General features: G+C 36.5%; 9 non-coding genes across 9 annotated transcripts; all 9 read right to left on the bottom strand.

Moving 5' to 3' along the window:
- Positions 1-1,375: 1,375 nt before the first annotated feature.
- Positions 1,376-1,448, bottom strand: TRNAF-GAA (transfer RNA phenylalanine (anticodon GAA)). The gene has a single exon. It is a non-coding gene; the product is annotated as a tRNA-Phe (tRNA).
- Positions 1,449-3,771: 2,323 nt separating this feature from the next.
- Positions 3,772-3,854, bottom strand: TRNAL-CAG (transfer RNA leucine (anticodon CAG)). The gene has a single exon. It is a non-coding gene; the product is annotated as a tRNA-Leu (tRNA).
- A 1,313-nt stretch (positions 3,855-5,167) lies between these two features.
- On the bottom strand, positions 5,168-5,250 carry TRNAL-CAG (transfer RNA leucine (anticodon CAG)). Its single transcript has one exon. It is a non-coding gene; the product is annotated as a tRNA-Leu (tRNA).
- Positions 5,251-6,434: 1,184 nt separating this feature from the next.
- On the bottom strand, positions 6,435-6,507 carry TRNAF-GAA (transfer RNA phenylalanine (anticodon GAA)). Its single transcript has one exon. It is a non-coding gene; the product is annotated as a tRNA-Phe (tRNA).
- Positions 6,508-7,435: 928 nt separating this feature from the next.
- TRNAL-CAG (transfer RNA leucine (anticodon CAG)) lies at positions 7,436-7,518 on the bottom strand. The gene has a single exon. It is a non-coding gene; the product is annotated as a tRNA-Leu (tRNA).
- A 1,184-nt stretch (positions 7,519-8,702) lies between these two features.
- TRNAF-GAA (transfer RNA phenylalanine (anticodon GAA)) lies at positions 8,703-8,775 on the bottom strand. Its single transcript has one exon. It is a non-coding gene; the product is annotated as a tRNA-Phe (tRNA).
- Positions 8,776-9,703: 928 nt separating this feature from the next.
- TRNAL-CAG (transfer RNA leucine (anticodon CAG)) lies at positions 9,704-9,786 on the bottom strand. Its single transcript has one exon. It is a non-coding gene; the product is annotated as a tRNA-Leu (tRNA).
- A 1,184-nt stretch (positions 9,787-10,970) lies between these two features.
- TRNAF-GAA (transfer RNA phenylalanine (anticodon GAA)) lies at positions 10,971-11,043 on the bottom strand. The gene has a single exon. It is a non-coding gene; the product is annotated as a tRNA-Phe (tRNA).
- A 910-nt stretch (positions 11,044-11,953) lies between these two features.
- Positions 11,954-12,036, bottom strand: TRNAL-CAG (transfer RNA leucine (anticodon CAG)). The gene has a single exon. It is a non-coding gene; the product is annotated as a tRNA-Leu (tRNA).

Here is a 12,036-nt window from a genome sequence, read left to right as displayed (position 1 = left end):
TGAGAATTGGTTTTGCTAAGCCCCATCACTTTTAGTTATCGATTTGAGATTGCCACCAATAGAGCGGACAGGAGTGAAGCTGTAAAATTTCTTGAAAGAAAATTCTAATGTCAGAAGAGGGATTCAAACCCACGCCTCCAGAAGAGACTGCGACCTGAAAGCAGCGCCTTAGACCGCTCGGCCATCCTGACTACTTCTGGCTTTTGTAATTTAACTCTTTCTAAGCTAAGCAGTAGAAAGATGAGCACTACTTGTGATGAAATGAAATATGCCATGATTTCTTTTATTTTAATATTGATTTGTAACCTATTAGTTACAGCCAATTTTGAGCTTCATGACCAAGCACCGTTTTTTAAATCTGACATGTATCAATTTATGTGGCAATAACACTGGAATGCTTAACATATCCCCGTGATTCTGATAGTGTTATTTTGTAACACATTGTACTTTATATTAATGGTAAATTTAGGTCAATATATATTTAGTTTTTCTTGTGAAAATATCTAAAGTTGCACAATTTCATTGAAATGCGGTGATGCCCCATATGTTTTCAGAAACTACTGTTTGGTCACACAGCAGGGCTTTGAAAGTAAGAGCGCTATTTGGGTTTTGGGAATGCAGATTTTGCAAGAATATTTTGAGGGTGACATTTGCGGAGTTCCAAAAGTACCAAAACAGCAGAAACCCCTCCAAAGTGATCCCATTTTATAAATTACTCCTCACAATGAATTCATCAACACCAGCAATTACTATTATTGTCCAACATATGTTTTCACTCTGCAACATCCAGAATTGCAAATAAGCCAGCTTAGTGCCCAGCTTGCGCTTATGGAGACAAGCAACCCATACATTTTAAGTGGGCTCTCCTCGCTAGAGAAATGCCAAATCTGTGGATTCTTTGTCTTACCATTAACGTAGAAACCCCTATTTTTAGAATGAAAGATGACGGTCCTGAGTTGGGGCTTGTGTTTTTTGCCTTCCTGGCTTTTTCCCCAAACAGCTTTGTTCCTGGCATATTATTTAAGCATATTTGTCTCAGTAATGCCACAGCGATTCATAGTCAAACATAAATGGCTGAAATCATTCAGCTAGTGTCTGATACATGCTGCCCGTATTAGCTATCAGGTTTCCTTTAAATCCTCATACAGCTAAGTCAAACTAAAATAAAACAAAATGATGATGTCCAGAATGAAGGAAAAATTACAAAAAATATTATTTTCCTCAAAAGTTAAAAGTGTTCAGTTCTCAAGTTTCTATCATTTTATTTCCTGTAGATAGTTATAATGATTAGGATTTTTACGTTCTCTGAAAACAGTCAGTCCATATGCTTTGTTTATTTTCTGCTTAAAATTTAATGGGTGAAGAAAATAACTTTTGCCAAAACACGGGACTGAACCAGGGACCTTTAGATGTTCAGTCTAACGCTCTCCCAACTGAGCTATTTTGGCAGGACACGTTTAGATTCAGGAATGTTCAACACACTGTAGATGTCACAACTGGATGTATTTATTTTTACTTTGACTTGTTTTTGCAAGATTATCTATATTTGAAAGTCCCGCTATTTTGCGTACATATTTAAGAACTTACATTAATACTTTGTGAATGAATAGAAAAAACAGCAATTCTGCATTTTTTTTACATTTTCAAATTTACTCAATTCGCCAGGGTAATTCTGACTGTGTCTCTGTAGGACAGGTGATGATTGAGCATAAAACACAATTTGTAAGCATAATGTTGCATCAAGCTTTATTTTTTTCTTAGGTGCAAACAATTGGAGTGAAGAAAGGAGATGCAAATTTAGAGAAAATATTCTACTGATTGTTAATGTTGAAAGTGAAAACATTTGTCCCAAAATGTGGTGAAACTTTGATGTCAGTATCACATGCGCATTTCAGACTTGTTAAACTATGTTCATCTGCTCTTTTAGCTTTTGTTTATTAAGTATATATATAGTCTATTGATGCCTTGAGGTAAAAAAATCTGAAATTAGACTTACTGGTAATTCGGTTTCTAGGAATCTTCCACGACAGCACCTTAGGAGGTTCACTCTCTGCCCTAATAGGGACAGAGAACACATAGAGATGAAATAGTCCCTCCCATTTTCCTATCAACAGTATTTTTCCGATGCCAAAGCAACAACTAACATATGCACAAAGAAACTATTTGATGTTCCCAGAAGTCTTTTGTGAAAGCACAAATTCCGAACATTTAAGATTTGCCTCAAGGACCCCAAGGAATACTGCCAAAGTTGAGAATTGGTTTTGCTAAGCCCCATCACTTTTAGTTATCGATTTGAGATTGCCACCAATAGAGCGGACCCCCAACTAATCAGTAACAGGAGTGAAGCTGTAAAATTTCTTGAAAGAAAATTCTAATGTCAGAAGAGGGATTTGAACCCAAGCCTCCAGAAGAGACTGCGACCTGAACGCAGCGCCTTAGACCGCTCAGCCATCCTGACTACTTCTGGCTTTTGTAATTTAACTCTTTCTAAACTAAGCAGTAGAAAGATGAGCACTACTTGTGATGAAAGGAAATATGCCATGATTTCTTTTATTTTAATATTGATTTGTAACCTATTAGTTACAGCCAATTTTGAGCTTCATGACCAAGCACCGTTTTTTAAATCTGACATGTATCAATTTATGTGGCAATAACACTGGAATGTTTAACATATCCCCGTGATTCTGATAGTGTTATTTTGTAACACATTGTACTTTATATTAATGGTAAATTTAGGTCAATATATATTTAGTTTTTCTTGTGAAAATATCTAAAGTTGCACAATTTCATTGAAATGCGGTGATGCCCCATATGTCTTCAGAAACTACTGTTTGGTCACACAGCAGGGCTTTGAAAGTAAGAGCGCTATTTGGGTTTTGGGAATGCAGATTTTGCAAGAATATTTTGAGGGTGACATTTGCGGAGTTCCAAAAGTACCAAAACAGCAGAAACCCCTCCAAAGTGATCCCATTTTATAAATTACTCCTCACAATGAATTCATCAACACCAGCAATTACTATTATTGTCCAACATATGTTTTCACTCTGCAACATCCAGAATTGCAAATAAGCCAGTTTAGTGCCCAGCTTGCGCTTATGGAGACAAGCACCCCATACATTTTAAGTGGGCTCTCCTCGCTAGAGAAATGCCAAATCTGTGGATTCTTTGTCTTACCATTAACGTAGAAACCCCTATTTTTAGAATGAAAGATGACGGTCCTGAGTTGGGGCTTGTGTTTTTTGCCTTCCTGGCTTTTTCCCCAAACAGCTTTGTTCCTGGCATATTATTTAAGCATATTTGTCTCAGTAATGCCACAGCGATTCATAGTCAAACATAAATGGCTGAAATCATTCAGCTAGTGTCTGATACATGCTGCCCGTATTAGCTATCAGGTTTCCTTTAAATCCTCATACAGCTAAGTCAAAATAAAATAAAACAAAGTGATGACGTCCAGAATGAAGGAAAAATTACAAAAAATATTATTTTCCTCAAAAGTTAAAAGTGTTCAGTTCTCAAGTTTCTATCATTTTATTTCCTGTAGATAGTTATAATGATTGTTCCCAGAAGTCTTTTGTGAAAGCACAAATTCAGAACATTTAAGATTTGCCTCAAGGACCCCAAGGAATACTGCCAAAGTGCCAGCGTTGAGAATTGGTTTTGCTAAGCCCCATCACTTTTAGTTATCGATTTGAGATTGCCACCAATAGAGCGGACCCCCAACTAATCAGTAACAGGAGTGAAGCTGTAAAATTTCTTGAAAGAAAATTCTAATGTCAGAAGAGGGATTCGAACCCACGCCTCCAGAAGAAACTGCGACCTGAACGCAGCACCTTAGACCGCTCGGCCATCCTGACTACTTCTGGCTTTTGTAATTTAACTCTTTCTAAGCTAAGCAGTAGAAAGATGAGCACTACTTGTGATGAAAGGAAATATGCCATGATTTCTTTTATTTTAATATTGATTTGTAACCTATTAGTTACAGCCAATTTTGAGCTTCATGACCAAGCACCGTTTTTTAAATCTGACATGTATCAATTTATGTGGCAATAACACTGGAATGCTTAACATATCCCCGTGATTCTGATAGTGTTATTTTGTAACACATTGTACTTTATATTAATGGTAAATTTAGGTCAATATATATTTAGTTTTTCTTGTGAAAATATCTAAAGTTGCACAATTTCATTGAAATGCGGTGATGCCCCATATGTCTTCAGAAACTACTGTTTGGTCACACAGCAGGGCTTTGAAAGTAAGAGCGCTATTTGGGTTTTGGGAATGCAGATTTTGCAAGAATATTTTGAGGGTGACATTTGCGAAGTTCCAAAAGTACCAAAACAGCAGAAACCCCTCCAAAGTGATCCCATTTTATAAATTACTCCTCACAATGAATTCATCAACACCAGCAATTACTATTATTGTCCAACATATGTTTTCACTCTGCAACATCCAGAATTGCAAATAAGCCAGTTTAGTGCCCAGCTTGCGCTTATGGAGACAAGCACCCCATACATTTTAAGTGGGCTCTCCTCGCTAGAGAAATGCCAAATCTGTGGATTCTTTGTCTTACCATTAACGTAGAAACCCCTATTTTTAGAATGAAAGATGACGGTCCTGAGTTGGGGCTTGTGTTTTTTGCCTTCCTGGCTTTTTCCCCAAACAGCTTTGTTCCTGGCATATTATTTAAGCATATTTGTCTCAGTAATGCCACAGCGATTCATAGTCAAACATAAATGGCTGAAATCATTCAGCTAGTGTCTGATACATGCTGCCCGTATTAGCTATCAGGTTTCCTTTAAATCCTCATACAGCTAAGTCAAACTAAAATAAAACAAAGTGATGACGTCCAGAATGAAGGAAAAATTACAAAAAATATTATTTTCCTCAAAAGTTAAAAGTGTTCAGTTCTCAAGTTTCTATCATTTTATTTCCTGTAGATAGTTATAATGATTGTTCCCAGAAGTCTTTTGTGAAAGCACAAATTCAGAACATTTAAGATTTGCCTCAAGGACCCCAAGGAATACTGCCAAAGTGCCAGCGTTGAGAATTGGTTTTGCTAAGCCCCATCACTTTTAGTTATCGATTTGAGATTGCCACCAATAGAGCGGACCCCCAACTAATCAGTAACAGGAGTGAAGCTGTAAAATTTCTTGAAAGAAAATTCTAATGTCAGAAGAGGGATTCGAACCCACGCCTCCAGAAGAGACTGCGACCTGAACGCAGCGCCTTAGACCGCTCGGCCATCCTGACTACTTCTGGCTTTTGTAATTTAACTCTTTCTAAGCTAAGCAGTAGAAAGATGAGCACTACTTGTGATGAAAGGAAATATGCCATGATTTCTTTTATTTTAATATTGATTTGTAACCTATTAGTTACAGCCAATTTTGAGCTTCATGACCAAGCACCGTTTTTTAAATCTGACATGTATCAATTTATGTGGCAATAACACTGGAATGCTTAACATATCCCCATGATTCTGTTAGTGTTATTTTGTAACACATTGTACTTTATATTAATGGTAAATTTAGGTCAATATATATTTAGTTTTTCTTGTGAAAATATCTAAAGTTGCACAATTTCATTGAAATGCGGTGATGCCCCATATGTCTTCAGAAACTACTGTTTGGTCACACAGCAGGGCTTTGAAAGTAAGAGCGCTATTTGGGTTTTGGGAATGCAGATTTTGCAAGAATATTTTGAGGGTGACATTTGCGGAGTTCCAAAAGTACCAAAACAGCAGAAACCCCTCCAAAGTGATCCCATTTTATAAATTACTCCTCACAATGAATTCATCAACACCAGCAATTACTATTATTGTCCAACATATGTTTTCCCTCTGCAACATCCAGAATTGCAAATAAGCCAGTTTAGTGCCCAGCTTGCGCTTATGGAGACAAGCACCCCATACATTTTAAGTGGGCTCTCCTCGTTAGAGAAATGCCAAATCTGTGGATTCTTTGTCTTACCATTAACGTAGAAACCCCTATTTTTAGAATGAAAGATGACGGTCCTGAGTTGGGGCTTGTGTTTTTTGCCTTCCTGGCTTTTTCCCCAAACAGCTTTGTTCCTGGCATATTATTTAAGCATATTTGTCTCAGTAATGCCACAGCGATTCATAGTCAATCATAAATGGCTGAAATCATTCAGCTAGTGTCTGATACATGCTGCCCGTATTAGCTATCAGGTTTCCTTTAAATCCTCATACAGCTAAGTCAAACTAAAATAAAACAAAGTGATGACGTCCAGAATGAAGGAAAAATTACAAAAAATATTATTTTCCTCAAAAGTTAAAAGTGTTCAGTTCTCAAGTTTCTATCATTTTATTTCCTGTAGATAGTTATAATGATTAGGATTTTTACATTCTCTGTAAACAGTCAGTCCATATGCTTTGTTTATTTTCTGCTTAAAATTTAATGGGTGAAGAAAAAAACTTTTGCCAAAACCCAGGATCGAACCAGGGACTTTTAGATCTTCAGTCTAACGCTCTCCCAACTGAGCTATTTCGGCAGAACACATTTAGATTCAGGAATGTTCAACACACTGTAGATGTCACAACTGGATGTATTTATTTTTACTTTGACTTGTTTTTGCAAGATCATCTATATTTGAAAGTCCCGCTATTTTGCGTACATATTTAAGAACTTACATTAATACTTTGTGAATGAATAGAAAAAACAGCAATTCTGCATTTTTTTTACATTTTCAAATTTACTCAATTCGCCAGGGTAATTCTGACTGTGTCTCTGTAGGACAGGTGATGATTGAGCATAAAACACAATTTGTAAGCATAATGTTGCATCAAGCTTTATTTTTTTCTTAGGTGCAAACAATTGGAGTGAAGAAAGGAGATGCAAATTTAGAGAAAATATTCTACTGATTGTTAATGTTGAAAGTGAAAACATTTGTCCCAAAATGTGGTGAAACTTTGATGTCAGTATCACATGCGCATTTCAGACTTGTTAAACTATGTTCATCTGCTCTTTTAGCTTTTGTTTATTAAGTATATATATAGTCTATTGATGCCTTGAGGTAAAAAAATCTGAAATTAGACTTACTGGTAATTCGGTTTCTAGGAATCTTCCACGACAGCACCTTAGGAGGTTCACTCTCTGCCCTAATAGGGACAGAGAACACATAGAGATGAAATAGTCCCTCCCATTTTCCTATCAACAGTATTTTTCCGATGCCAAAGCAACAACTAACATATGCACAAAGAAACTATTTGATGTTCCCAGAAGTCTTTTGTGAAAGCACAAATTCCGAACATTTAAGATTTGCCTCAAGGACCCCAAGGAATACTGCCAAAGTGCCAACATTGAGAATTGGTTTTGCTAAGCCCCATCACTTTTAGTTATCGATTTGAGATTGCCACCAATTGCCCCAACTAATCAGTAACAGGAGTGAAGCTGTAAAATTTCTTGAAAGAAAATTCTAATGTCAGAAGAGGGATTCGAACCCACGCCTCCAGAAGAGACTGCGACCTGAATGCAGCGCCTTAGACCGCTCGGCCATCCTGACTACTTCTGGCTTTTGCAACTTAACTCTTTCTAAGCTAAGAAGTAGAAAGATGAGCACTACTTGTGATGAAAGGAAATATGCCATGATTTCTTTTATTTTAATATTGATTTGTAACCTATTAGTTACAGCCAATTTTGAGCTTCATGACCAAGCACCGTTTTTTAAATCTGACATGTATCAATTTATGTGGCAATAACACTGGAATGCTTAACATATCCCCGTGATTCTGATAGTGTTATTTTGTAACACATTGTACTTTATATTAATGGTAAATTTAGGTCAATATATATTTAGTTTTTCTTGTGAAAATATCTAAAGTTGCACAATTTCATTGAAATGCGGTGATGCCCCATATGTCTTCAGAAACTACTGTTTGGTCACACAGCAGGGCTTTGAAAGTAAGAGCGCTATTTGGGTTTTGGGAATGCAGATTTTGCAAGAATATTTTGAGGGTGACATTTGCGGAGTTCCAAAAGTACCAAAACAGCAGAAACCCCTCCAAAGTGATCCCATTTTATAAATTACTCCTCACAATGAATTCATCAACACCAGCAATTACTATTATTGTCCAACATATGTTTTCACTCTGCAACATCCAGAATTGCAAATAAGCCAGTTTAGTGCCCAGCTTGCGCTTATGGAGACAAGCACCCCATACATTTTAAGTGGGCTCTCCTCGTTAGAGAAATGCCAAATCTGTGGATTCTTTGTCTTACCATTAACGTAGAAACCCCTATTTTTAGAATGAAAGATGACGGTCCTGAGTTGGGGCTTGTGTTTTTTGCCTTCCTGGCTTTTTCCCCAAACAGCTTTGTTCCTGGCATATTATTTAAGCATATTTGTCTCAGTAATGCCACAGCGATTCATAGTCAATCATAAATGGCTGAAATCATTCAGCTAGTGTCTGATACATGCTGCCCGTATTAGCTCTCAGGTTTCCTTTAAATCCTCATACAGCTAAGTCAAACTAAAATAAAACAAAGTGATGACGTCCAGAATGAAGGAAAAATTACAAAAAATATTATTTTCCTCAAAAGTTAAAAGTGTTCAGTTCTCAAGTTTCTATCATTTTATTTCCTGTAGATAGTTATAATGATTAGGATTTTTACATTCTCTGTAAACAGTCAGTCCATATGCTTTGTTTATTTTCTGCTTAAAATTTAATGGGTGAAGAAAAAAACTTTTGCCAAAACCCAGGATTGAACCAGGGACTTTTAGATCTTCAGTCTAACGCTCTCCCAACTGAGCTATTTCGGCAGAACACATTTAGATTCAGGAATGTTCAACACACTGTAGATGTCACAACTGGATGTATTTATTTTTACTTTGACTTGTTTTTGCAAGATCATCTATATTTGAAAGTCCCGCTATTTTGCATACATATTTAAGAACTTACATTAATACTTTGTGAATGAATAGAAAAAACAGCAATTCTGCATTTTTTTTACATTTTCAAATTTACTCAATTCGCCAGGGTAATTCTGACTGTGTCTCTGTAGGACAGGTGATGATTGAGCATAAAACACAATTTGTAAGCATAATGTTGCATCAAGCTTTATTTTTTTCTTAGGTGCAAACAATTGGAGTGAAGAAAGGAGATGCAAATTTAGAGAAAATATTCTACTGATTGTTAATGTTGAAAGTGAAAACATTTGTCCCAAAATGTAGTGAAACTTTGATGTCAGTATCACATGCGCATTTCAGACTTGTTAAACTATGTTCATCTGCTCTTTTAGCTTTTGTTTATTAAGTATATATATAGTCTATTGATGCCTTGAGGTAAAAAAATCTGAAATTAGACTTACTGGTAATTCGGTTTCTAGGAATCTTCCACGACAGCACCTTAGGAGGTTCACTCTCTGCCCTAATAGGGACAGAGAACACATAGAGATGAAATAGTCCCTCCCATTTTCCTATCAACAGTATTTTTCCGATGCCAAAGCAACAACTAACATATGCACAAAGAAACTATTTGATGTTCCCAGAAGTCTTTTGTGAAAGCACAAATTCCGAACATTTAAGATTTGCCTCAAGGACCCCAAGGAATACTGCCAAAGTGCCAACATTGAGAATTGGTTTTGCTAAGCCCCATCACTTTTAGTTATCGATTTGAGATTGCCACCAATTGCCCCAACTAATCAGTAACAGGAGTGAAGCTGTAAAATTTCTTGAAAGAAAATTCTAATGTCAGAAGAGGGATTCGAACCCACGCCTCCAGAAGAGACTGCGACCTGAACGCAGCGCCTTAGACCGCTCGGCCATCCTGACTACTTCTGGCTTTTGTAACTTAACTCTTTCTAAGCTAAGAAGTAGAAAGATGAGCACTACTTGTGATGAAACGAAATATGCCATGATTTCTTTTATTTTAATATTGATTTGTAACCTATTAGTTACAGCCAATTTTGAGCTTCATGACCAAGCACCGTTTTTTAAATCTGACATGTATCAATTTATGTGGCAATAACACTGGAATGCTTAACATATCCCCGTGATTCTGATAGTGTTATTTTGTAACACATTGTACTTTATATTAATGGTAAATTTAGGTCAATATATATTTAGTTTTTCTTGTGAAAATATCTAAAGTTGCACAATTTCATTGAAATGCGGTGATGCCCCATATGTCTTCAGAAACTACTGTTTGGTCACACAGCAGGGCTTTGAAAGTAAGAGCGCTATTTGGGTTTTGGGAATGCAGATTTTGCAAGAATATTTTGAGGGTGACATTTGCGGAGTTCCAAAAGTACCAAAACAGCAGAAACCCCTCCAAAGTGATCCCATTTTATAAATTACTCCTCACAATGAATTCATCAACACCAGCAATTACTATTATTGTCCAACATATGTTTTCACTCTGCAACATCCAGAATTGCAAATAAGCCAGTTTAGTGCCCAGCTTGCGCTTATGGAGACAAGCACCCCATACATTTTAAGTGGGCTCTCCTCGCTAGAGAAATGCCAAATCTGTGGATTCTTTGTCTTACCATTAACGTAGAAACCCCTATTTTTAGAATGAAAGATGACGGTCCTGAGTTGGGGCTTGTGTTTTTTGCCTTCCTGGCTTTTTCCCCAAACAGCTTTGTTCCTGGCATATTATTTAAGCATATTTGTCTCAGTAATGCCACAGCGATTCATAGTCAAACATAAATGGCTGAAATCATTCAGCTAGTGTCTGATACATGCTTCCCGTATTAGCTATCAGGTTTCATTTAAATCCTCATACAGCTAAGTCAAACTAAAATAAAACAAAGTGATGACGTCCAGAATGAAGGAAAAATTACAAAAAATATTATTTTCCTCAAAAGTTAAAAGTGTTCAGTTCTCAAGTTTCTATCATTTTATTTCCTGTAGATAGTTATAATGATTAGGATTTTTACATTCTCTGTAAACAGTCAGTCCATATGCTTTGTTTATTTTCTGCTTAAAATTTAATGAGTGAAGAAAAAGACTTTTGCCGAAACCCGGGATTGAACCAGGGACCTTTAGATCTTCAGTCTAACGCTCTCCCAACTCAGCTATTTCAGCAGGACACATTTAGATTCAGGAATGTAATGTATTTATTTTTACTTTGACTTGTTTTTGCAAGATTATCAATATTTGAAAGTCCCGCTATTTTGCGTACATATTTAACAACTTACATTAATTCTTTGTGAATGAATAGAAAAAACAGCAATTCTGCATTTTTTTTACATTTTCAAATTTACTCAATTCGCCAGGGTAATTCTGAATGTGTCTCTGTAGGACAGGTGATGATTGAGCATAAAACACAATTTGTAAGCATAATGTTGCATCAAGCTTTATTTTTTTCTTAGGTGCAAACAATTGGAGTGAAGATAGGAGATGCAAATTTAGAGAAAATATTCTACTGATTGTTAATGTTGAAAGTGAAAACATTTGTCCCAAAATGTGGTGAAACTTTGATGTCAGTATCACATGCGCATTTCAGACTTGTTAAACTATGTTCATCTGCTCTTTTAGCTTTTGTTTATTAAGTATATATATAGTCTATTGATGCCTTGAGGTAAAAAAATCTGAAATTAGACTTACTGGTAATTCGGTTTCTAGGAATCTTCCACGACAGCACATTAGGAGGTTCACTCTCTGCCCTAATAGGGACAGAGAACACATAGAGATGAAATAGTCCCTCCCATTTTCCTATCAACAGTATTTTTCCGATGCCAAAGCAACAACTAACATATGCACAAAAGAAACTATTTGATGTTCCCAGAAGTCTTTTGTGAAAGCACAAATTCAGAACATTTAAGATTTGCCTCAAGGACCCCATGGAATACTGCCAAAGTGCCAACGTTGAGAATTGGTTTTGCTAAGCCCCATCACTTTTAGTTATCGATTTGTGATTGCCACCAATAGAGCGGACCCCCAACTAATCAGTAACAGGAGTGAAGCTGTAAAATTTCTTGAAAGAAAATTCTAATGTCAGAAGAGGGATTCGAACCCACGCCTCCAGAAGAGACTGCGACCTGAACGCAGCGCCTTAGACCGCTCGGCCATCCTGAC

The sequence above is a fragment of the Phyllobates terribilis genome, unplaced genomic scaffold, assembly GCF_046119375.1.
Source record: "Phyllobates terribilis strain yellow unplaced genomic scaffold, ASM4611937v1 Scaffold_65__1_contigs__length_7625178, whole genome shotgun sequence".
Classification (NCBI taxonomy): domain Eukaryota; kingdom Metazoa; phylum Chordata; class Amphibia; order Anura; family Dendrobatidae; genus Phyllobates; species Phyllobates terribilis.
Note: the sequence above shows the minus strand (reverse complement) of the source record. Positions and strands in the feature narration are given on the sequence as shown.